The sequence below is a fragment of the Notamacropus eugenii genome, chromosome 6 (genome assembly GCF_028372415.1).
Source record: "Notamacropus eugenii isolate mMacEug1 chromosome 6, mMacEug1.pri_v2, whole genome shotgun sequence".
NCBI classification, from domain to species: domain Eukaryota; kingdom Metazoa; phylum Chordata; class Mammalia; order Diprotodontia; family Macropodidae; genus Notamacropus; species Notamacropus eugenii.
In genome coordinates this window covers 318,152,734-318,179,870 of record NC_092877.1, presented here as the reverse complement: position 1 = coordinate 318,179,870, position 27,137 = coordinate 318,152,734, and the positions used below count along the sequence as shown (strand labels likewise).

Below are 27,137 nucleotides of genomic sequence, written 5' to 3'. Positions count from 1 at the left end.
TCAATCAATCAACTTGTATTAAGAGCCTACTATGTGCCAGACATCAGACTAAGTGCTGGGGATACAAAAAGATAGTCCTTGCCTTCAAGGAGCTTACAATGTAATGTAAGAGACAACATGCAAACAAATACATACAAAGCGAGCTATATGCAGAATAAATCGAAAATAATTGAAAGAGACAAAACACTGGAATTAAGGGGGTTTAGGGAAGGCTGGGTGGGATTTCAGTTGGGAGAACTTGTTCTTGTAATTTATTTCTCTATGCTCTATGCTATTTAAACATCTTCTTTTTAATTAGTGATTGATGGAAGCTGGTGAGCTGTACAGTGTTACAGAACCTGCTGTAGTTTTTAGGAAGTCCAGATTGAGGGGTTACCTGGATTAAGCCCAGGATTGAGGGGACTCCCTGACTATCCCTGTTAAGTCAAATCAACTCAACAAGCATTTACAGCATTAAGTGCCTACTATGTGCCATGAACTATGCTAAGTGCTGGATGTGTCTGCTAATCTGCATGTGTATCATAGTCCCCTCCCCACCCCCACATCCTTAGACTGTAAGTCCCATAAGGTCAGGCACCTAATCTTCTCTCAATTTGATATCTCCCTCACTGTCTAGAATCACGTTCTGTACGCAAGAAGCACTTAATGTTTGTTGAAGCAAATTTAGCCTGTCAGCTAACAAATTGAATAATCAGAACTGCAGGATTTCAGAGGATCTTAGAAGTCGCCTAGTGCAGCCCCTTAATTTATGCAGGAGGAGACTGAACCAGTGAGAAGGAACTTGTTCACATATAAAAAGAAAAAGAAAGAAGAGTGGGGCCATACACCATGTGATTGGAAATTACTGGCCTCCTGTAGGCATAGTGTGTATTGAAAGAAGTCTGCTGGGGCAGCTAAGTGGTTCGTTCAGTTGATAGGGCAGTCAGGAGGACCTGAGCTCAAACTGAGCCTCAGACACTTAATAGCTGTGTGACCCTGGGCAAGTCACTTAACCCCAATTGCTTTAACAAAAATAGCAAAGAAGCCTGTTTCTGAATGCTCCCACTTTGATGGCTACCTCTTTTCCCTCCTCTCTTCCCTTCCAAGTTATCTATATACAGTCAGTTCATTCCACAGTTCCGCTGCTAAAGCAGATCATTCACAAATGCAAGTTTCTAAAAAGAAACCCTCTGCTGTCACTTATATAACAGAACTTGGCAAAGCACATGAAATGTTCTGCCTTTGCCTTTGCCTGAGGTTCTCTATGCTAATGAATTAGCACAGACACCTTGAGCTGTTTGGTTTCCAAGTATCATAGCTGAAAAGGCAAAGGAGTGAGAAAGATCCAAGGGGAGACCCAGGGCAGAGGAATGTGTTACACTCCGCAGACAGGGTTGCTGCTTCTCCTCTGGATGAACGTTTGAAGAAATCCATGCAACAAAGGGCCAAAATACAGTTAAGAAGGGGAAGGAGAAGCAATGCCATAAGACATCATAAGATTTCAAGCTGGAAGGAACCTTGGAAATCTTATGGCTCAATATTTTCATTTTATATTTTAAGGGAACTGAGACCCAGGAGGTTAAAATGTGTCTGTCCAAGGTCACACAAATATAGCAGAGCCTAAATTCGAATCCACATCTTCTGCAAATACCGAGGCCCCTTCCCCTCTGTTCTATTCCCAACAGTAACTGTTTCTCTTTTAGCCAGGAGTCCATAGGGTCTTCCCCTCCAGTTTGATTTTTTTTTTTTATTAAAAGGACCATCCCTTAAATAACTACTTAAAGAGACCTATTCATTGAATGTGTGTACCTCACTCAAAGTGGGAATCTAATTTAGACCTTAGCCTAAAATGGTCAGGGTCTCCCACTGCATCCTGGGCCATCTCCAATCATCCTGATGAATATTTGGCTACTGAACCCAGATAGCCCTGGAGGAGAAAATGAGGCTGGTGACCTCGCCCAGCCCTCCCTCACTCAAATGAAAATCAACTGCAAGTCATGTCATTATCTTCATGTAATGGTCCTTTTCGAGAACAAAGGACAAACATACAGCAATTCCCATCTCACATACAGCAACAAAGTATTTCCATTGCATGAACACCCCGCCTAATGAGCAAATTCAAAACTTTTAAGAATAATAAAGTTAATATAAACAGGGCACTTTTAAAAAGGCCATTGTAATGTCTACAGAATGATGATGACCTTAGAGACCTAACAATATTATGGAAACATTTTCATGCATGCTTTTGAAGACAGACTGTTCCTGCCCTGGATGCCCTTTGTAACTTGTCTCTCACTCCTTACTCAACAAAGACTCTCTGTTCAGATCAAGAAATTATTTTTTTGGATATGGCTAATGGGAGAAAATTGTTTTGCTTGATTATATATGTTTATAACTGGAATGTTGTTTTCCTTTCTTTCATGATGGAGGGAGAAAGTGAATTTTCATTGACTAGAAAAAATAAAAATTTAATTAAAAAAAAACCTCTGCTCCAAACTAGACTAGTCTATTCACTGTCCCTAGAATATGCTTTGTACATTCTGGCTCTACCACTATGAGCCTCTATGAGCCTCAGTTTCCTCTGCTGTAAAAAAGGGGGTAATCTGTTCTACCTTCTTCAAAAGGTTGCTGTGAGAATAAAGAGGATTATTGTGTATAAGACACTATGCAACTACCGACAATTATATTCTCCTTTTGTCTTATCCAGATCAGGTAATATCCTTCCTTCTGCCCATTCCTTGGCCTATCCAAACCTACCTATCCTTCAGTGTTCACCTCAAGTACTTTGTGAGACCTTCCCCAATGAGAGCAGCAGACAGCCTCTCTCTGCTTCTCTCCTCTGACTCCTGTAACACAGACTGTGCTCCTCTTTTAGTACTTAGTATAGACCACCTAGTTAAGTTGCTTTCCAGGTGTTCATAACTCAATTTTCCATGAGTTCCTGATCTACTTGAGGGCAAAAAGACTTTGTCTTTGTGACAAGACTAATATCTGTCAACATTTCCCTGATGCAGTTTCTTTTCCTTCATCCACAATATGAGGGGCTCCAGGGTCTTCCTCCTTCCCTTATCCTCTAGATTAGCTTTCCCTAAAAGAAGACAAAACTGTCTCCAGGTCCTGACTCTCAGATTTGGTGAATTTCTGAAGACCTAATGAAGTCTCCATAGTCTGACCTGATGGTCAGATTCATCTCCAAAGGCCAAAGATATTATATACCACTCTATCTTTGTGCCATCCTTTTTTTCCTAAGGAAAAGTAAACCTCCTTTTGCTAACTGCTCAATGGTTTACAGGTGAGTGCCTTATCTCATTCCCAACCTCAAACCTGAACCAAGAGAGTGCTGAAGTTAGGACCACTTCCAGATCTTACACAACAAAATTATAGGATGCTTTGTACCCAATAACTATCTGATAGAATATTGATCTTGTTCATTTGGTTCTGCAAGCACTCAACTGGAAGACACAAATGTATCACCATGCATTCTCTGGGTATCCTTAACTTGATGGCCAATTCAGCTCATTGAGTCATACATAGATCCTTGACCACCTTGTATTCGTGATGCAGAAAATGAAAGACAGCTAAGGTGCTGCCCTTAGGATCTCTAAAGCTGGCCTTTCTTTGGTGTTGCTTGGCTCAATCTTCTTTCGTTTAACCTGCAGCCTATGTGAACATATTCCCTCATCACCATCAGGTTTAAAAATTTCAAAGAAATTAAAAATTTCAAAATGACAGTTTCAAAGAAATCAAGAGTTCCTATGGTCACTTTCTTCCTAGAGAGAGATTTTCCTAAAAATGTGTTTCTGGGAAAAGGAAGCAGATTGCCAATATGTCTCCTGTAGCTAGACAGCCAGAACCATACCAAGTGTAGGCAGAAGATCTAAACCTTGACCTGCTATTAACATGAGCCTCTTAGATAAGGCAGGTATGCTGTGAAGGGAATATTGCTTCTTCACCCACCCTCCAAAATGTGTCTATCTTCTAAGAAGAATCTAATAGGTTGTTTGAGAATTTTCTGTTTCTGTAAATGTCCATGGGCTTTTATCATTCATTTGCATGTTAATGTATTTTCTGTAGGAAAAAAACTATTTCATACCCAATATGCTCTCAATACACTGAATTCCCATATGGAACTTATGGACCCTATTACCCTCACTTGTGTCAACCTAGTCACAATCTGCACCTAAGTTCTAGTTTGGAGATTTCACTCTAGGGTGGGAGCAATATGCCAGAGAGAAACTGATCCTTTGGGATGTCCCAAGAATCAGGGGTGTGGGAAAGGGGGAAGATTAGGTTACTGCTAACACCCACTTACTACCCCTGCCACAAGCAGGCACTGTCTACTTTGATCATTGTTCCACTTTTACACAGGTATCAGCCTGGTTTAATCAGCGGCTCTGAAGGAGATATGAAGGAAGGCTCTTCTCCCTGACCTGACCAGGAAAATGCATTGCTGGACCTTTATTGGATATAACAGGAAAGGGTGACTCCAGGTATGGATACATTCATGCAGCCCATATTGATCTTTAGATAATAACAAAACAAAAGCCCCATCAAATCAAATGCAGTAAATTAAGTGGATTCTTGAACATGAGACTTTAGCCAATGCCTGGCTTGATGCCCTGAATGTTAGGAAGAGCTCACTATAAATGTTTAGAGTTGATTATTGGGAAAGCTTTTGATTCAGTGCCTTTAGTTAATAACCTATGCTGCCCCTACTCCATAGCTCTTTCTGGAATGTTTGAAAGGGAAGCCAATTTAATTCAACCCAACAAACATTTATTAAAGGCTTGCAATGCATGAGGTACTATGCAAGTCCCTGGGAATAGAAAGAGGGAAAAAATACAAATAAATTGTCCCTGTCTTGAAGGAGCTCACATTCTCTGAGAGAACAGAAGGTCCTGCTCCCAAACAATCCAGACCTCCTCCCCCTACAGATAGCTAAATCGGCAGGAGGTCACTCCCAAAATAAAGTAATATATCTTTGAAGTAAATCTTAACAGAGATTGCTGAGAGAAGAGCCAAGGAAAGGAAGGGGTCAGCACAATATAATGGGGGAAAAAACTAGACTTGGAGTTGGGAGAGAACTGAGTTTGAATCCTGCCTCTGGTGTTTCCCAGATGGGTGACCTTGGGAAGATCATTTAACTTCTGAGTCTTAGTCTCCTCGTCTGTTACATGGGGATCATGATGCCTTTTTCTATAAGATCCACATGACATAATGTACACAAAGGACTATATAAATGTCAGTTCCAGCAAGGGTGTGCTGGGGACAACTGTGGCCAACTGTACAATTTTCAGTGAACATTTAAACCTCAGAAATCAGCAGACATTGCAAATTAGAGCTCAACATTTTGTTATTTGTTGTTGTTAACTATTTAGACTTAAGAAAGTAATGGCAAAAATGCTAATACTGCAGAATGAACTTAAAAGTGTTGCAGGGTACACTTTTTTTGGAGAGCTGATTGATTAACATTCATCAGCACTCTGCTGAGTATTATTAAAAGGTTAACTGGGACCATTTTCTCCTTTGTTATGTTTTGTTTTGTTTTTTGTGGTTTCTCCCATTCATTTTAATTCTTCTATACAACATGACTAATGTGAAAATGTGTTTAATAGGAATGTATGTGTAGAACCCATATAAGATTGCATTTCATCTTGGGGAGGGAAGGGGAGAAAATTTGAAATTTATGGAAGTAATTGTTGTAACAGCAAATACCCCGAAATACACAAGAGGGCCTGCTGTACAGGTTCTCAGATCTGCTTTTCTAAAAGGAAAGCAACTTTTGAGGGGGTCAACAATCTACTTTAATCAAGCACATATATCATTCACTTAGTTCAGGGGAAACAGCATCCTGAACTTCAGAGAAAATACAAACAGAGAAATAAAGATTAACAGACAGGGCTTCCAACTGTCTAACCATAAACAATACACACATCATAGATCAACAGACATATCCAACTGTCTGACCATTACATACATATATAGTTACCAGAGAGGGAAACACCGACATCTGGGTTTTCAAGCTGGGGGGCTCCTTAGTGACTTCCCAGAGTCTCATCTGGCATACAAACCTTCTTCCAAAAACTAAGCCCCAAAGTAAAACCTTACCTCAGAATATATATATATATATATATATATATATATATATATATATATATATATATATATATATATATATATATATATATATATATATATGACACACACACACTTTTCAGAGCCAGAGGGCATCCCAACCCTTGAGAACCTGTGCCTCCTCAGAAATTAACAAAAGGTGTGGTCCTCCCCTAATCAAGCTTCCCCCTTATGGGCAGGCCCATTGACAGGTGGGGAAAATCTTTAACTCTCATTAAAATTACAATTGTTGAAAACTGAAAACAAATAAATTAATAAATTTGGGGGGGGGAAAGAAGAAAAGGTTAACTGTGCCTGGAATAATTTAATATGGGTAAATTGAAAATTGAAAACTCTGGATAGCAGGCTGCACCCTTGTAACAGGATCCCTGTAGAGAGAACCCCAAGATTAAGTGTTAGTAATCAGCTTGACTTTGCTTTTACATCGTAACTCTCTCTAGACCTCTCCTCTCCCACACCAGTGCTGATGATGACCCCACCTCTTTAGCATGGTCAGGATTAAGAGTTGGAGGACCCTTCCCTCCACTCAGAAACATGTTATTGTTTCAGTTTTCCTTTGAAATGTCTCTCCCACAGGCAGAGAATGTCTTCAGTCCTCTATCTCTCTCTCCCTCCAGGCCATAAGATAAGCTGGTATGTGTCTGGCACTTTCCGCATTCCTTTCAGATAGATTCCTTCAGCAACCTCACCCTCCACACTCTTTTATTTCTTTTCTTGTTAGGGACCTGGATGAAGCTTTTCCTCATTTAGCAGGTGGAGCCCTTTGAGGTGCTTATTTAAAATAATTTGATATTCAGAAAGTATGTGTGTGGCTGAAAGCCATAAAATTATTCATTTCAAAGGCTTATTCTTTTCCATCAGCTGCTGATTGAAGTGTACACCAGTCCCCTTGAGCACCGACTCCTTTCTCAAGAGGCTCTTTTTTTCTGCAATGCTTTGCAACCTTCACTAAATAGAGTTGTTCAGACACACTTTGATCCTCTAGCTTGCTTTTTTTCCCTCCTAGAGTATATATGAGAGTTGAACAGCTATATAATTTAATTCATCATGATTTACTTTTAAATCACTTGGGTTGTACTTGTTGGGTTCAGAAAGCTGAGTCCTACTTTCTTAAGTTACAAAAGAGTTAGATAAAATAATTCTTAGAATTTGAATTAGCTACGTCTCCTAATAATGCAGCCTTACGTTGGCATAATAGTTTAGAGTTTAGGACGGCCAGGGAGGGCAGGTGCTACAAGTAAAACACCTTTAAAATTGCAAATATGAGCTATGATGATTATCATTATCTTCATTTTTACAGATGAGAGAACTGAGGCTCAGGGAGATTAAAGTGAGTTTTGCAGGTTTGCAAAACTGAGTCACTGAGTTTAAGCTTCTGACTCTGGGGTCTATGACTTCCCACTGCTTTCACACTGCTTTCTCAGAATGAACTTAGGAGGTCAAATGTAGTAGTAAACAATGATAGCCCCTTCCTATAGCAGGGGAGACTGAGGCTGGTGAATCACTTGAGTTTGGGGATTCTGAGCTGCAGTAGGGATAAAGCTCATTGGATCTCCACACTAAATCTGGCACTGATCTAGTGAGCCCCCAAGGGGATAAGGGGTATAAATCTGCCTAAGAAATGACAAACAGGTCCAGTTCAGAAATGGAACAGAACAGAACCTCCATGGCAATCAGCTATGGGCTCAGACCAATAAGTGGCCACTGCACTTCTAGGCTGGATGAGATAGTGAGAGCCACTTAAAAAAAAACAGTGAACTTAGGGTTCCATTTTTCAGATTAGAGGATCACTCGTTTTATCTATGAAGTACAAACACTCCAAGGTAGGGAAAGTTTGCAGGGGAAAGTCTTTTTAATACTAAATGAACCATATCAACATAATTCTTCCTGACAATCTAAACTGGTGTCATGATACCATGGAGTCAGATCTGCACATTTTCTTTCAGAAAAAGTGAGAATGAGACAATTACTTAAAGCTGAGTGTGTTATCAAAGTAACACAAGCAATGAACTGTCAAACAAGAAATATTTGTGTCATCAGAGAAGCCTGCTATTCCTGAATATAAAATTCTTATCACAAGTGAATCCTGTTGAAAGTGCAATAATTGAAAGCTACATTTCTCTCCTTCTTTCCTTTCTTTTTCCCCCCCTTTTTTTCCCAAAACAGAGAGAGAACAGAGAAATAAGGTCTTTTAATCCAGGACCTGGCACAGTGTTTCGAACATGGTAAGTACTTTATAAATGATTGCTGAATGTTAAAAAAGTTAAGAATAAAACATTTCTATAATACTTTTTATAAACAACTCATGAATATCAACTGTGCAGTGAGAACAGAGGGAGACTAGAATGTGATTTATAGCTAAGAGAAAATGAGCTAAAAAGTTACCATCCTTTTCAGTCTTTTCCAACCAGCCCAGTCCTTAGGATTTACATAGAACATAGGAGCATGAAGTATGTGGTAGAAGAGGCAGGTTTCTCTTAGACTTCTGGCCAAGCTGGCTGCCTGAACAGAAGCAGACAGGTCAGCTCCCACACAACTATGCCAGCAAAAACATAAAATTCACACCAAACTGAATAGTAATAATCAAAAAGTCCAGTGAGAAATTACAGTGACTTCTTCCACCCTAGAACTATACAAAATGTCAACCAGAAGCCCACTGGCCATAGCAAAGGGACCAGCAAAGCTATCACCAGCTGACAGCCTCCCAGCATGACAGAGACAATGGAGACTACAGGGTTCTGTGTCCCTGGGCAGCAACAGCCAAACACCCATCCCAAAGACCCAAGGGTGCTCAGAAAGCCCCAAGGTAGGAGCCTTGGAAGTAGGGGACAGCAGCAGAGAGTTAATAAGAACCCTGATCAATGAAGTGGCCAAAACCATGTATCCAAACCCATGATGAAGCATGTTACATGCTGTCAAAGGCATATGGATTGAAGCTACAAAAGGAAACATACATTTTTTAAACATGGCCATCTGGACTCATTTTGTGTCACTATGCTTATTTGTTACAAACATTTTTTCTTTCAGATTTTTAATGGGGAAAATAGTTTAATAGATGGAAATAGTAACAATAAAAAATTGAAATATCTTAAAGGATACACAAAAAAATAAAGAGAAAGGTTTAAAAGGTGGCTCAGACAAGAAAGACAGTTTTGGGCATAATATGTGGGATTTAATATATACTTTTCTTTAAAAGCAAATGGAGATTCATGTCATACACAATTTTCCCTCTATATTCTGCTTTGTATATGTTGTATATTTGTATATTCTGCTCTTTTGGGAGGGGGAGGAGGAAAGAAAAGCTAAGTTTTGGGTTTTAAAAATTATTTTTAAAAAAGAAAGCAGCTTTCTCACAACAATTTCACTTAGTACCTTTTACATTCGAGGGACCAGGGAAATGTGATAGGAATTAAGAATTAAAATGAGTTCCTAAACATGTCAAACATGAGTTGAAATGAGGAAATTGGAGGAAACGGAAAAAGTTCAGAGAAGAGGACTGAGCTTACTCTGGGTACCTAGTACCTTGTGTGATCAGCATGAGTGAAAGAAAGAGCCTCTCACCATTACCTGAAAGAGACTCTGTGAGAACTCCTTGGGTATACCCCATAGACCATGCATGCAAAGAGAACCATCAGTCCTTACACTTGAGTTTCTTCCTTAAATAATTCTTCCATTCTCCAATCACTGGAGAGTAACCAAAGTAAAAATCTCTGAATCCACTCTCAAGTTGGGGGATTCAATTTCTCTAGCATAGCTCTCTGCCACTAGTGGCATTTAGTTTCCTATGTTCTGCCAAAGAGGCATGAATGCTCAGGGAGCGCCAGTAATTAGGCACTCCTTGATGCTTGAAGTATCCTGATATTACCTTGAATGGACTGTAACAGGTCTCAATCAAGACCAACATGCCAAAGATGGTTGCTGGGTCTGAACATGTTAGAGTCATAGTGCCCACCTTTTTGCTGACACCTATTCCTTCCCCAAGATGTTTCAGATTCACATAGTGGTCCAAATATAGGTTAAGTCATTGAATCCTAGCCCCTAGATAATGATCTCTTTTACAAATATCTTTTCTAGAATGCTATCTCTAGGGTCCCTTGGAATGCTCTTGAGATCCACTATCTAACATAGCAGGACAGGGTGGGGAGGAAGACCTTTCCCCAGATGAGCAGAAGGCTGAGCCTCAAAGGCAGATTAATCATCTGCAGAAAAAGATCTTATTCACATGGAAATGAAGACTAGCCTTCTAGATAGGAACTCCTTCCTCTCCAAGACCTACTAGATCTTCCTATGGAGAAAAATCAACTAAATATTTTTCCTTTGTGTGGGTGAAAATCCTCACCAGAAAATCTAAAGTTTAAATCTCTATTCCCTATGCTGAAGAAAGAGATGGTGGAGTCCATTCCTTTGTGTATGAGATAAAGGTAACTCCTCATTTTGAGAACTCAAAGTAAAACCTGAAGATGGGAGAAGAGAGAATCTTCACAACCACAAGAGAACTCAATCCAGCAATCCAGAGAACCACCTGAGAGGTTAGGAGTAACAGAGCAATGATAATAGCTAACAGCACCTACTATGTGCCATGTGCTATGATAAGCACTTTACAAATATCTCATTTGATCCTCACAACCAAGAGAGATAGGTGTTGTTATTTCCCCCATTTTACAGTTGAGGAAACTGAGGTAGGCAGTGGTTATGTGACTTGCCCAGGATCACATGGCTAGTAAAAGTCTCAGGCAGATTTGAATTCAAGCCTTCCTGACTCCAGGCCCAGCTCTCTAACTCCTATATATAACTGTCAGGCTATATACAAAACAAGGTCAGTCAGTCAGTAGCAGGATCAGGAGAAACACCACAATGATGCCACCAAAATATATCAGTGACTTCATAGCACCCTGTACCTTCAGTATGAGTTGCCCTTCTATAAATGAGTCCTGCTCACACATGTTTCTTACATGTGTCCCTTTCCACTGTGCACTCTATGCATGGTCACTGGCCACATATTTCCTACCTGTATACCCTTCCGTATATGTTTCCTAGGACTGTTTATTATTCCATTGATACCATATATTTGTAGGAGTGTATCCTGACTTATGGGGGAAATGTTCTAATGCAGTGGTTATTAACCTGGGGTCCATGAATGTTTTTGTGTATTTTTATAACTTTAAACATAATTGGCCTTTTTGTAATCCTTTATATTTTGTTTTATTCATTTGAAAACATTATTCTGAGAAGGGATCCATAAGATTTACCAGACTACCAACAGGGTACATGACACAGGAAAAATTAAGAATTGATATTTAATTACTATACTTCTTAATTTCATTAACTACATTTACTCTGAACTGTGTCCTATGGCTTATTAGTAAGTAAACAATATAGATAAGTAGATACATCAGTCGTGGCTCATGAGCTATGGTGGTTTTTTTAAATAGACACAGACCCACAGTGTACCTTCAAGCTAGAACAGTTTTTCTACATGTAAGGGTCCCAAGTGCTACATCTGGCTGTACAAAGCAGATGCTACCTCTTCACTTACCCAAATGAGTTGCATCTGGGCTGTTCTCTGCTGCTACCAACAGAATGGTACTTGGGGGACACAGTATCTCTGAGCAGTACTAAACAAGAGGCAGTATCTCAAGACTAAGAATAGAAGAACTTGAGGTTTTTTGCTGACCTTTTATATCTTGAGTAGTTCAAATGGGATGAATTTGAGTTCTGTTCATCCACAGTGACGTTGCCTCTTCCCTTCCTCTCAGCCAGCACAATTTCAGCAACCGGACAGCTCCCTCTGATTTTGTAAGGCAAGATTTCTTGTTCATTATCAGGAACAGGTTCTGGGACTTTAACTAATCAATCTCTTGCTAAACTGTAGGATCTGCTCTGACTTTCTCTGATTATCCAGACACATATTCAGAAAACTGAAGAGCTTGAGGTTAGATAGATAGATAGATAGATAGATAGATAGATAGATAGATAGATAGATAATAAAAGACAGTTATAAGTTCTGGAAAAAGGAAATGACATATTGACAATGGTGTCTTAAGACAGGTGTCACAGGGCAGGACAGCCTACAACACTCCTGAAGGCAGTTCAATCCAGATTAAAATCTAATTGGAAAAATATTTAACAAAATAAATAAAAATACATAAAACATAAATAACATCTTTTAAAATTAAGTCAATATATGCCCCATAGGGATCCTTTTTACAAATTACTGGCCCCTTTTTCTTGAACTTGACAATACTGCCTTAAGAGAACAGATCTGGCATTGCTGTGTAAAACTGATAGGTTGGGGGCAGCACTCCAGGAGTAAGGTAACTAACTAATAATTTAATAATCCAGGAAGGAACTAAGGAATCAAAGCAGTCTTTGTTGGTATAACTCTAGACAGCAGGAAACACCATTGCTTCCTGAAGTTTTTATTCTGTTTTGGGGTAGCTATAACTGTTTGAGGTCTAATGAAAGGTGATGATTTTTCCTGGCATCTTCAAGCATAAATATACCTCTTTACAATTTTCACCTGTTGCATCTGGTTGCTTGAAAATCATCAGTGAAGGGGAGCCCACTGTCCATTCTCATTTGCATCCATCTGTAGTTAAGGTTTGACCTTCTCTCAAGAAAATGGCAGTGTCCCCTAGAGTCAAAAATATATATCCTTCTCTTGTGTTTAAGGATTGCCCAATTTGTCCTTAGAGCAAGAGAGTTATAATGAATTGATGCAGCAGATATTGTTACATCAAAACCTTCCTCTTGTGGAATTTTTAGACATAAATATTGAGGGGGAAAAGCCTGGTATCAAAATATGAGTATCTTACCTTAAGCTTTTTCTGCCTCATATGTTACTAAATGGGATGATGTACATAAAGGGCTTTGTAACTCTAAAGTCCTACATAAATGCCAACTATTATTATTCTAGATTCTGTGCCCAGAAAGCCTAAATCCCTCATGTTGCCTTGGTTGGTTCTTTGACTTGTTGTTGTCCTTCATTCTAGAAGAGGACCAAAATGACATCACTACATTGTGTCACTTTAATGAAGTAATAAAATCCCTTTAACAAATTTAGATTTGTCAGATGTTAATTTGCCTTTGTCCTGGGTGTGACTGAATTATCCCTGTTTTGATGAAGAAGCTCATGGGTACACATCACTCGATGAACACCTCATGGTTGGTGAAGAATCACACTGTTTAAGTCACAGCACCTTGGTTTTTCTCACTTCTGTTACTTGTGTGACCTTAAGCAAGTCCCAGCTTCTCTATGCTTCAGTTCCTCATATATATAAAATAAGAGGATTAGACTAGCCTCTAAAATCCCTTCCAACTCTAAACCTATGAATCTCAATCATATGAAGTTAAAACCAGCACTATATCCTTTGTCTTGGCTTCTATTTTGTTGTTATTTTTCTTTTGATAGTATTTTTTTAATTATATGTAAAGGGAGTTTTCAACATTCATTTTTATAAGATTTTGAGTTGCAAATTTTTCTCTCTCCCTTTCTCCCCTCCCCTCTCCCCAAGATGGTGAGCAATCTTATATAGGTTATACATGTGCAATCATGTTAAACATATTTCCACATTAGTTATGTTGTGAAAGAAGAAACAGAATAAAAGGGGGAAGTCACGAAAGAAAAAAGAAACAAAAAAAAGTGAAATTGTATGCTATGATTTACATTCAGACTTGATAGTTCTTTCTTTGGGTGTTGATAGTATTTTCCATCATGGTCTTTTGGAATTGTCTTGTCACTGTATTGCTGAGAAGAGCTAAGTCTACCACAGCTGATCACACAATGTTGCTATTACTGTGTGCAGTGTTCTTCTGGCTCTGTTCATTTCACTCAATATCAGTTCATATAAGTCTAGGTTTTTTCTGAAATCTGCCTGCTCATCATTTCTTATAGCACAAGAGTATTCCATTACATTCATATCCCACAACTTGTTCAGCCATTCCCCAACTGATGAACATTCCCTTGATTTCAATTTTTTTATCACCACAAAAAGAGATGCTCTACATATTTTTGTACATGTGGGGCATTTTTTCAGATCTCTTTGTGATACAGACCCAGTAGTGGCATTTCTGGATAAAAGAGTAAGCACAGTTTGATTGCCCCTTGGGCATAGTTCAGAGTGGTTCAATCGGTTCACAACGCCATCAACAATGTATTAGTATCCCAATTTTCCCACATCTTCTCGAACATTTATCATTTTCCTTTTCTGTCATATTAACCTGTTTAATAGGTATGAGATGGCAACTCAGAGCTGTTTTAATTCTCATCTCTCATCAACAGTAATTTAGAGGATTTTTCATATGACTATAGATAGCTTTAATTTCTTCATTTGAAAATTTCCTGTTCATGTCCTTTGACCATTTATCAACTGGGGAATGACTTGTATTCTTATAAATTTGACTCCATTCTCTATATGTTTGAGAAATGAGGTCTTTATCAGAAACACTTGCCATAAAGATTGTTTCCAAGTTTTCTGCTTTCCTTCTAATTTTGTTTGCATTGGTTTTGTTTGTGCAAAAACTTTTTAATTTAATGAACTCAAAATTATCCATTTTGCATTTCATAATTCTCTCTATCTATTGTTTTGTCATAAACTCTTCTCTTTTCTGTTGGGATTGGAAGTTCAAATCCGTGTGGACGGTCTCGGGCGGGTAAAAGTGGGACTTCTAAATCTTAGAGTCTTACGAGGCCCTCCATGAACAGCGGGGATTCGAGAAGGTCAGACTGAGCTAGCTCGGCTAGCTCGGGTATTTCCGCCTCTCCCCGGGAGATATGTGATGGGTGGAGTCTCCCTGCCCTCGAGGTCGTCCCGGATCTGGGCACACTATTGTTATCTAACAGAATGGTATTTAGATGCAAACTGTGTGGCTGAAGGTTAAGTAGGATTGAGGAAGCCTGAAAGCTCTCTTAGCACGTGAGGAGCCAAGAGGACAGTAGGCTCCGCTTCTCTTCTTTCCTCTCTCCCCTCCCCCTCTCTCCCCGCTTGTACTTCTACTTCCAATCCCTTAAGATCTTAGCCTCCTTAGGAAATCTCCCCCTCTTCCTCCTAAGGAAGATCCCCCTGCACTTGTAACCTAGACCCTGAAATAAAGCTCAACCCTTGTTCGACTCTGGAACGTCCTTTCTCTCATATGAGCATCCAGTTTTGGCCAACCGAAGACCTCAGAGGTGAGGTAAGAAGACTCGGGTAGCCCACACAGGCCTCTAGGCCTGGCACTTTTCCATAGATCTAACAGACAAACTATTCCTTGCTCTCCTAATTTGCTTATGGTATCATCCTTTATGTTTAAGTCATGTACCTGTTTTGACCTTATCTTGATATTCAGGGTCTTGGCTTTTAAAAGATAAGTCAGAGAAACATGGATAAAGAACACAAGAGCTGAGATAGATACACAGAACATAGGGCATATACATAGAAGCTCAGATTCCATCCCCTAAAGGGGAAGTCAGTATATCTGCAAGGTCCCTACAGTGAATCATTGGACTAAAAGAGAAGAGAAACCATATTGGCCCCAGAAGTCACTGTAAGCAGACAGACAGTGGTAAAATAGGAAGGGGGTCCACTGGCTGGGAAAATGCCCAGAAAAGGGGGGGGGGGAGAATAAAGGAAAAAAGATGGAGTTCCTATATGAATGAAGATATTCCTGGGCCAAACCTCCTGGACTCAGAAGAAGAATCTCTGAATAATGCTGAATCCCAGTGCCAAGCAGGAGAGTTTCTAGACTGAGAGCTCAAGTCAAAAAGCAACACTGGACCAAGTTACAAGATGGAGAAGTAAATCTAATTATGCCCTTCAATGGTACTATGAGATGTCAGCTGAAGGTGCACATAAAAGGGTCATTTCCTGTAGAAAGTGAGGAGCCCATTAGGAAGAGAAGTGGAACTGTGTAAACTATTTGTGGAATCCATTATGAGTCCTTCGTATATTTTGGTCAGGGAGTCTATCCTATGTCTGATGTTTTATTGTCCTGAATGCTTAGATGGGAGCTAAGGACACTCACTCATTTTTCCTTTTGTTGTAAAGATCTAGATACATACCAAATTCTGGTATTCCTGGAAGAGACTCTAGAGCATATGCCAAAAAGAGATATCTATTCAGTGCCCAATTTCCCAATCCAAGAACACAAACCATTAAACTCAGAGTTTGGAGCTCTAAGCCATGGGTCAGACTGTTGCTATCCTTCCTTAAAAATTATAATCCAACTATTTTTAACATTTTAAATCCCCATGAATAACTGGAATAATATATCCCACTCTTCTTTTAACCTAAAGAAAAGACCAGAGGGTATATAGGCATTAACATGATGATAAATTCACAACCATCTCGCAAGAAAAATTTAAGTTACACATTTTTAAGTTTAATCTGCATTAACATTTTCTCCATTGCTTTCTCAAATCTAGAAATCAATAAAACAATAAATCAAGTCATGATTTGTAGAGCTTACTGATTTCCAAGCTTCTTTAAGTCAGTTTAAAATAGCTCTAGCAGACCCTTGCATCTAGTCTAACCTGTTCTTGGTTAAGAATCCCTCCTAGATGGTGGAGTAGAAAGATACACATATGCTAGCTCCAAACGCACAGCCCATAAAATACCTGTAAAGAAGAACTCCCAACAAATTCTGGAGCAGCAGAAGCCACAGAACAACAGAGTGGAGGAGATTTCTGTTCCAGAGAGACCTGAAAAACGGACATGAAAAATCCATCACACACCAGACCCAGAGTGGAGCCCAGCCCTGCCTTGGCCATGCAGCACTGAGAGGAGCAGATCCAAGCAGGCTTCAGGGGCACAATCTCCAGTGGCCGCACAGGTCCCTCCACCCACAGGCGCCAAAGGTCAGTGAGAGGGTCTTTTCATCTTGCCGAGAGGGGAGCAGAGGGTATCCATAACCCAGGCCCCCTCGGGAGGCAGCAGCAGAGGCAGCAGCAGACAAGGGCTCCCAAAGCAGGCAGGATCCTCGATCAATTGTTGAAGGTCTCCTCATAAACCCCCTGAGGGAACTGAGTCCCTTGTGGTGGCCCTGCCCTCACCTGAGCACCTGAACTTAATCTCACACTGAATAGCAGCCCTGCCTCCGCCCAAAGCCCTGAGGCTGGGAAGCAGCATTTGAATCTCAGACCCCAAGCTCTGGCTGGGCAGATCTGGAGGTGAGGTGGGTGTGAAGAGGAAACTCAGAAGTCAAGTCACTGGCTGGGAAAATGCCCAGAAAAGGGGGGGGGGGGAGAATAAGACCATAGAAGGTTACTTTCTTGGGGAACAGATATCTCCTCCCATCCTTTCAGATGAGGAAGAACAATGCTTACCAACAGGGAAAGACACCAAAGTCAAGGCTTCTGTATCCCAAACATCCAAAATAAATATTCAATGGGCTCAGGCCATGGAAGAGCTCAAAAAGGATTTTGAAAATCAAGTTAGAGAGGTGGAGGAAAAACTGGGAAGAGAAATGAGAGAGATGCAAGAAAAGCATGAAAAGCAGGCCAACAGCTTGCTAAAGGAGACCCAAAAAAATGCTGAAGAAAATAACACCTTGAAAAATAGGCTAACTCAATTGACAAAAGAAGTTCAAAAAGCCAATGAGAAGAAGAATGCTTTCAAAAGCAGAATTAGCCGAATGGAAAAGGAGGTTCAAAAGCTCACTGAAGAAAATAGTTCTTTCAAAATTAGAATGGAACAGATGGAGGCTAATGACTTTATGAGAAAGCAAGAAATCACAAAACAAAATCAAAAGAATGAAAAAATGGAAGATAATGTGAAATATCTCATTGGAAAAACAACTGACCTGGAAAATAGATCCAGGAGAGACAATTTAAAAATTATGGGACCACCTGAAAGCCATGATCAAAAAAAGAGCCTAGACAACATCTTTCATGAAATTATCAAGGAAAACTGCCCTGATATTGTAGAATCAGAGGGCAAAATAAGTATTCAAGGAATCCACCAATCACCTGCTGAAAGAGATCCAAAAAGAGAAACTCCTAGGAACATTGTGGCCAAATTCCAGAGTTCCCTGGTCAAGGAGAAAATATTGCAAGCAGCTAGAAAGAAACAATTCAAGTATTGTGGAAATACAATCAGGATAACACAAGATCTAGCAACTTCTATATTAAGGGATTGAAGGGCATGGAATAGGATATTCCAGAAGTCAAAGGAACTAGGACTAAAACCAAGAATCACTTACCCAGCAAAATTGAGTATAATACTTCAGGGGAAAAATTGGTCTTTCAATGAAATAGAGGACTTTCCAGCATTCTTGATGAAAAGACCAGAGCTGAAAAGAAAATTTGGCTTTCAAACACAAGAATGAAAAGAAGCATGAAAAAGGTAAACAGCAAAGAGAAATCATAAGGGACTTACTAGAGTTGAACTGTTTACATTCCTACATGGAAAGACAATATTTGTAACTGTTGAAACTTTTCAGTATCTGGGTAGTTGGTGAGATTACACACACACATACACACACACACACATACACACACATACATACATACACATGCACACACACAGAGAGACAGAGAGCACAGAGTGAATTGAATAGGATGGGATCATATCTTTAAAAAATGAAATTAAGTGGTGAGAGGAAATATATTGGGAGGAGAAAGGGAGAAATGGAATGGGGTAAATTATCTCTCATAAAAGAGGCAAGCAAAAGACTTTTTAGTGGAGGGAAAAAGAAGGGAGGTAAGAGAAAAACATGAAGTTTACTCTCATCACATTAGACTGAAGGACACTCATTTTGGTATGAAAACCTATCTTACAATACAGGAAAGTGGGGGAGAAGGGGATAAGCAGGGTGAGGGGATGATGGAAGGGAGGGCAGTGGGAGGAGGGAGCAATTTGAAGTCAACACTCTTGAGGAGGGACAAGATCAAAAGAGAGAATAGAAGAAATGGGGGGCAGGATAGGATGGAGGGAAATGTGGTTGGTCTTAACACAACATGACTATTATGGAAGTCATTTGCAAAACTACACAGATATGGCCTATATTGAATTGCTTGCCTTCCCAGGGGAAATGGGTGTGGAGGGAGGGATGAGGAGAAGTTGGAACTCAAAGTTTTAGGAACAACGGTCAAGTACTGTTCTTGCTACTAGGAAATAAGAAATACAGGCAATGGGGTATAGAAAGTTATCTGGCCCTATGGGACAAAAGAGAAGAGGGGGACAAGGGAAAGAAGGGATGATAGAAGAGAGGGCAGATTGGTGACAGGGGCAATTAGAATGCTCGGTGTTTTTGGGTGCGGGGAGGGGACAGATGGGAAAAAAATTTGGAACCCAAAATTTTGTGAAAATGAATGTTAAAAGTTAAAGAAGTTAATTAATTTTTTTTTAAAAGGGGGAGAAAAAGTGATTTAAAATGCCAAAAAAAAAAAAAAAAAGAATCCCTCCTAAAACATCTCTAACTAGTGACCATGTAGCTGCTCCCTCAAGGTCTCTGGGGATGAGGAAGCCACTACCTACTTAGGCAACACCATTCTACTTTCAGATAGCCATAATTGTTATGAAGCCTTTCCTCAAGCTTAAAAATGACTCTCAAACTTCTCCCCATGGTTCCTAGTTCTACCCTCTTAGGCCAGGTCACATAAATTTAATCCTTCTTTCATATTACAGCCCAAATGCTTAAAGAAAACTATCATGTTGTACCCTAAGTCTTCCTTTCTCTTCCCTCATCCCCAATTCCTTCAACCAGTTCTCATATAGGATGATCTTGAGACCCTTGACCTCCTCTAGATGCTCTCCAACTTACTATTTTCCTTCCTATAATGTGATACCCATGACTGAACACAATATTCAAGATGCTATCTGGCCAAGGCAGAGTACAGTAGAACCAGCACCTCCCTAACATAGATATGATGCCTCTCCTTAAAAAAAAATTGTTCTTATGCCACAAACATTTCCCTGTTACCCTTCCTTGTGACAAAGAAAATAAGTTAAGAAAAATTAATTAACCAAACAACCATGTCTAAGAGTACATACACTATTCTGCATCCATAGTCCCTACTCACCTCTCTACTCAGAACTGGTAAATATATTTCATCATTGGTTCATTGGGCCTAAGATTAATAATTGTCTATACCTCTCTTAACACAACTCAAGTTTTCACTTTTTTGTTGTGAATCACCTGGATGACAGTGTGGCATGAAATGGTGACTTCAAGAGATGTTGCACAAGAAAAATGTGACTATATATAAAAAAGGAAGGAAAAAAGGAATCAGAGGTGGTGCTGAAGGCCAGGGGGGCCTGGAAAAATGATAGTTACACTGATAGTCATGAGTCAGGTTGGGAGAGAGAAAAATAATGACTTCTTCATTGTACATATTACATTTCAGGGGACAACAGAACATCCAAGTGTACTGAAGGAAAGTCTTTCTGGAGCCCTTTGCCATGGGCAAAAAATTCTACAAATACTTAAGGTCTCATACTATTAATTTCAGGCTTTGGAAACCCCAGAGCACTTGATGGGTGGATGGGTTTGGGGGACAAGGATGGAAAGAAATAAAGAAATCCAAGTCTCTAAATCAGTCTCAACTGATTTATTAAATACTTATCCAGACTGACTCTTTTTTTGTCAGTTTACCCATCACTAAAGCTTCCAGGAAATTTTACCCTTTATTCATTCCCCGGTTATTGTTCAGCTTATGTGATCCATCTGTGCCTCAAGTCTTTCTTGTAGACTTAGACAAATGAAAATAAATAAAAGGGACTCACTCTAAAGGGAGCAAGAACAATCTAATTTAACCACATGCTTAATAGTTATTATTGAACATTACCATCTTCAGGTCCCAAACTTCATCACATGACACTTGTGGAAAAGCAAATATAACCAAACCACTGGGATTAGTTCAGAGAAATCATGGAAGAAGAAGGGAAATCACACCCTCAGGCCACTCTCAAACATGTACCCCAATTATAGGGACTGCATCCATTCCAATCTGGAATTGAGAACCAAAGTAATGTCATTTATAATTGCTAGAGTCAGGATTCTAGGTTTAATGTACTAGTGTTTTTCTAAGTAAATTCTTCAGTTCCAAGAAGCTGTGATTGTAAATCCCAGGGTTCCTAGCTTAGTGGTAAAAGCATTTCATTATTGCCTCAAAATTTCCCCTTTATAAGTACTTTCCTCCCCTTCACTTCAAGTCTCACCTTAAAAAGAGAGGAAAACCATGAAAAGAGAACCCACTTCAATGTTACCACTATGTCTATTGGATATAGACAAGGAAGAGTCATAACAGTATTGATAGACCGTTAGATAGAAAGGCAATAGAGTGGGGGCAAATTCCAGACTTTAAAGTTCTGGAATCTTCAGGAGATAGAAAGTCATGGGTGTGCTGTGAGTAGATAGGTTTACTGACAGAGCTCAATTTTGCCCACTTTGCCATTCCTACCGCAACAATCTCAGGTCATGCCTTTATCCCTTTTCACCAGTTCCTCCAGGCTCCTATCCCTGATGGGGCATCCCATTCTTTTTTACTTTCTTTACATCCTCAGTGCTTAGCACAGTGATTTGCTAAGCCCTTAATAAATGCTTATTGAGTGACTGACCCTATTCTGAGATGATAGCTGGGATATGACGCCTAAGAATGGGGTGGGCAGGTAGACTTCTTGGTGGGACAATCCATGGAAGGCAATGAGGATGTAGCTATAAAAGGTAATAGAACTCAGTTTGTGGATAAGCAGAGACAATATGAGATATTGGAAAAGGTGAATGTGAAGTTAGAAGGTCTCAGTTCAAATCTAAGCTGTGGAATCAAAGATAAACCTTAACTTCTCTAGGTACCAGGTCCTTCCCCTATAAAATGAGAAGGTTGATCTAGATCAGGAGTCCCTAACCTTTTGGATGTCATGAATCCCTTTGAAAGTCTGGTGAAACCTATGGACCTCTTCTCAAAATAGTGCTTTTAAACATTTGAAGGAAAATATTAAGTTTCAGTTAAAGGTTAGTGAAAATAAAGATTTAATTTTTCTCCCATTCAAGTTCACAGATACTGTCCTCCACCCACCAAAATTTGTCCACAAGCTCTAGGTTAAGAGTCACTACTGTAAATGATCTTTCACTCCTGGAACTATTCCAAACCTTTTCTTTTCTCAATACCATTCCTATCCTCAAGGTTCCACACTTATAGCAGATGACCTGTCCTCATTCTCTGAAAATATTGAGGTCATCCAACATGAACTCTCTCAGATCCTGTCCTCCATTTCCTAATGCGTATCCTCTCTCTCTCCCTCTCCCTCTCCCTCTCCCTCTCTCCCTCTCTCTCTCCCTCTCTCCCTCTCCCTCTCCCTCTCCCTCTCCCTCTCCCTCTCCCTCTCCCCCTTCCCCTCCCTCTCCCCCTTCCCCTCCCTCTCCCCCTTCCCCTCCCCCTCCCCCTCCCCCTCCCCCTCCCCCTCTCCCTCTCCCTCTCCCTCTCTCTCTCTCTCTCTCTCTCTCTCTCTCTCTCTCTCTCTCTCCCCCCCTCTCTCTCCCCCTCTCTCTTTCTCTCTCTCTCTCTCTCTCTCTCTCTGTCTCATTCTTCTCTCTAGTCACAGAAGAGATATTCCTACTCACTAAGTCTAATCCTTCTAACTATGCGCATTTACCCCATTCCCTCCCACCTCTTCATGTCCCACCAGTAAGCCCCTCACACTCATGCCCCTTTAGTCTCTCCCATGGCACTGGTTCCTTCCTAACTACATACATACTCAGGTCATCTCAATACTTTAAAAAAAAAAATCCTCCCCTTGACCTCCCAGTTATTGTTCCATTCATTTCCTTCTCTTTACTACTAGGTTTCTTGGGAAAGTTATCTATACTCAATGCCTCCACTCACTCTTTACTCAATACCTCTTTCACACAGTGCCTCCACTCTCTTACCACATACTCTTTGATCAGCTCTTTACAAGCAAGCTTCCACCTTCACCTTGCCTTTTGAGTCACTGAAGCAGGAATATGGGGTCTTTCTCAATGGCAATACTGTCCTAGCTGAGCAAGGACACAGGACCATTGGGTCTGTGACTGAAAGTATCAGAGCAAGATGAGGAAATAAAGGAAACATGGCCTTTATAAAAGGTCACCAAGAAGGAAGAGTGTATCAACAATCTTTATAGTTGTTATTGTGTCTCAGGTGATCTCCACACAAAATTCCCTAATTGAACATCTCCATGGCCCCAGTTTTCTGATTCTGTCTTACCTCCTACTGGATTCAATGCACCAGAGGAATTTCTGACCCTCACATGGCCTTTTCCATAATAAGGGTTTCTCCTTATGCCAAGTGAGTCTTAATCATTAACATGAGTGACTCTCAATCCCACCCTATGGAGATTCTAGCAAGTGTCCCCAGAGATGAACCAGTCCCCGTGAGAAGCAGCTGTGTCTAATCACTATCTAGACATCCCCTAAGCTTCAAGTACACTGTGGACATAGAAGCAGGCCTAATTGTTCCTACTTCCCCTGAGAGCTGCTTTTGTTATCGTTAGAAAACTTTAGAGGTAAATAGGGAGTTAAGGCTGGAGCAGATAGATACATCAGAGTTTAAGGTTGAGAGTGAAGAATGAAGACCAGAGGAGTTTCTTTTCATGTCTTGCCCACATATGAATACATCCCATCACTCCACTAGTGTAGAGCTAATGTGATGTCCATAGCCACCATTGTGGACATGTATGAGTATTTCTAGGGTAAATTCACAAAATATAAACTCTTCCTCAAAGATGAAACCAAAATAATTATTCAGATACCAGAAAGCCAGTTCTACTATGGTAACAAGGAAGTTTGTACACATTTTCAGTAGACAGAGGACCACCATCCTCAAGTCTTCCCTCCATCAGGCCTCCCCACAAACAAGCTCCCTTAGGCAAAACCTCTCCCTCTCTCACTCAGGCTAGCTGCTCTGCTCTGCTCTGCCTGCTCTCTCTCAGCTCTGCCTCACTCTCTCTTCCTACTGCACCCTTCCTGCTCCACCCATTTGGCAAGTTCCTGCTACCATGGTCTTCATGTGACTCAAGCTGTGGGCTGGGCTAAAGCTCAAAGCAGGTCACATGGGTCTATGAAGGGGCAGGGAAGATTTTCAAATTCCCTTAACATTAGAACTAGGAAACAAAGAAAAAAGTTAAAAGGAGCAACCAAAGTCTATACAGCCTGTCTAAAAAGCAGTACACCAGAAAGCAAACAGATAAAAGTGTTGCTGAACAGAAAAGTAACAAGTTTAAGACACACCAGTATGATGTAGAATACCTGGAAAGGAGAGAAAATTACAGAAGCCAGAATTATCTCTTGCAGTTTCCCCTTACTCAAGCATATAGGAGACTTGGGGGAAAAGAAGTTTCTCCTCCACACCAGCATTAGGTGAGACCTGTGCCTGCTGAGTCTACGGGATGTGCCAAAGAACTGGTTTGAATGAGAGTGGGCAAAATAGTGCTTTCCTCCTGCCATGCTCAGCATGGAGGCAAAGATGCTGATCTGTGGGTGTCTGCACCAGCAGCAATAACCACTTCCCAGTCTAATGCTTACCAACTGCAGAGAAAACTCTGACCCTTCCCCTTGATACCACAGGGGTGGGGAAGATAGATGTCTAATAAAAACATTGGATTTCCAGCCTGGCTCACTTGCCCTACTAAGCTACAGCTGGGAGTCTGAAGAGGAGGAAACCAGACTCCAACCAGAGAAGGGTTTGTTTGTTTGGGGTTTTTGTTTTTGCTATTTATTTACTCATTCATTTACGGTTGGAACTGGGAGTTAGCAAGATGCCATGCTTTGCGACACAAATACCAGTTGCCTTTAATTGTGTCACATTTTTTAATCTAATCTAATTAAACTATTGTTCCCTTGTAACTTTGCTTTAAATAACACAGTGAGTCTAGAAAGGAAGTGATATGGCCGGTGGGGGCAGGGGAGGGGAAAAGAGACATACGAGTGATATAGAAAGATTAATACAGTCCCCCTAGATAAAAACCAAGGGCACAGCAGTGAGGTATAGAGGGAAGAGTGATTCACAGCCACCCACACCAGGACCCTGACTGTTGAAGGTATATCCTTAACACCACAGAGAAAATCAGGATGGAGGGCTGAATACATATGGAACTTCTAGCATATAACCACCCATTGCTACCATCCAAAACACTAATCTTCCACCCAGTGTTAGAAATTACTGTTATTATTACTATAAAAATTGTTGTTGTCTCTGACCCTGAATAATTATTAGTACTATATTTTAAGTTATTATTATAGCACCTACCTCCCAAGGTTGTTGTGAGGATAAAATGAATTAATATCTGTAAAATGCTTTACAAACCTTAAGACCACTATATAAATGCTAACCATTACCAAAACAGACAGGGTAAGTATCAGTCTCCTCATCCTAAAACCGCAAACCAAAAATCCTAAAGTGACAACTTTATGGTACTTGCTAAAAGATCAATTTTGGATTTTATAGACAAATGTCTCTGAAGTAGAAAAGGGTCATATATTTAGAGCTGGAAAGAACCTTCAAGATTATATGGTTCAACCTACTTATTTTACAGATGAGAAAACTGAAACCCAGAGAGATGACTTGCCCAAGGTCAGACAAATAGTTAAGGAACTCAGATAAGCTTTGATCCAAGGTCCTCCACCTCCAAATTCAGAACACAACTTGTGCTGATATGTGTCTTGTGTGTGTGTGTGTGTGTGTGTGTGTGTGTGTGTGTGTGTGTGTGTGAGATCCAGACCTGGAATTTCATTGAACAGCACTTTCATAACCGATAACATTAACAAGTTGTCTGAGACCCTGAAAGGTTAAGCAATCTGCCTTTGGTCACAAAATGAGTACAATCAGGCAACGCATAACCCCAAGTCTTCCTGCCTTTGAGGTCTCTGTCAGTTCTGCCACGCTGCTTCCTGGGATCACTCAAAGAACTAGTTTGCATCTTGCCTTGTAGCTTGATTAAGAAATCAAGCATCATTCTCAACTGGGTTTCAGCCTTAAAGATCTAAGCCATTTGGCTCAATGAAATTTATTTTTATTACTATTACTCAAAAGGCGTCCCTTTATGATAGGTACATCAAGTCCCACATAAACCCTTTACTCTTGTTTTATTTCACTGCCTACCCCTCCTCTTTATTTACTCTTTTTATGTAATTTTAAATTTTTATTGATGCCTGTTGTTATTATATGGAAATCATTTCAGAATAGATGCCTCCCCAGCCCCCCTACCCACCAAGCCATCTCTTGAAACAAAGACTGAAAACCAAAAAGGAGGGAAAAAACATTGCTTCAAAACCAGCCAACATATCAAACATGTCTAACAGTATATGCAGTATTCCATATCCATAGGCCCCCACTTCTGCAATGGAGAAGGCGAATTTTCCCAACTTTACTGGGGCCAACATTGATTGTCATAATTCTGCTACCTTTGCCTTCTTTAATTATTCCTTTCATTTTCTTTGTTGCTCATTTCTTATTACCATTATGATTTTTACCAAGACCAAACCAGCCATCTTGAGCACTGCCACATTTGCCACTCCTCCTTTTTGCCACATCCAGCTATTAGAACTCATACTGCCTGCAGAGGGGAAATTGAGTCATCTTTCTTTTGTAACCATATGGATAAGAGGTAGTCATTGTGAGAATTGTTGTTCTTTAAAGGCTAATAAAAAATAATTAGCTATTAAATACACAAAACAATTACACTAATTGAAATAAACCATATGCAGCTTACACCATGACTTTGGCAAAGAATTAACATATGTCTAGATGTGAAAAACAGACATTTTGTCAAGAAATAAATCAGTGGATACAGGGGATTATGGACTGCAGTTTCTTAACACCCAACCAGCTCCCTCCAACAAAATATCTCTTGAAAACATTTGCTTGGAATTTTTTTCCAGTGCCATATTAAAAAGAGTTTTCTATCAAAAACTGCCCCCCTCCTTGGCTATAAACAGCAAAATCATCTTTTGTTATATCTTATCTCTCCCCTTACACTTCTCCCTTTTCAGAGCAGTGGCTGCGGAGCAAGTTGAAAGAAAGTCTGAGTAGGAAAGAAGAGAAGAAAAAGAAAGAAGAGGAAAAGGAGAAA

General features: G+C 40.1%; 2 long non-coding RNA genes across 2 annotated transcripts in view; one reads left to right on the top strand and one right to left on the bottom strand.

Annotated features, from left to right (window-relative positions):
• LOC140509880 (uncharacterized) overlaps positions 1–17,883 on the bottom strand; it is a 20,093-nt gene extending 2,210 nt beyond the window's left edge. Inside the window, exons 1-2 of the long non-coding RNA XR_011968971.1 lie at positions 16,709–17,883; positions 11,789–11,902 (exon numbers count right to left, since the gene is read on the bottom strand). This is a non-coding gene — a long non-coding RNA (uncharacterized lncRNA). The remainder of the gene's footprint in view (positions 1–11,788; positions 11,903–16,708) is intronic.
• On the top strand, positions 4,363–27,137 carry LOC140509881 (uncharacterized). The gene is made up of 3 exons (XR_011968972.1): positions 4,363–4,469; positions 8,281–8,339; positions 27,058–27,137. It is a non-coding gene; the product is annotated as an uncharacterized lncRNA (long non-coding RNA).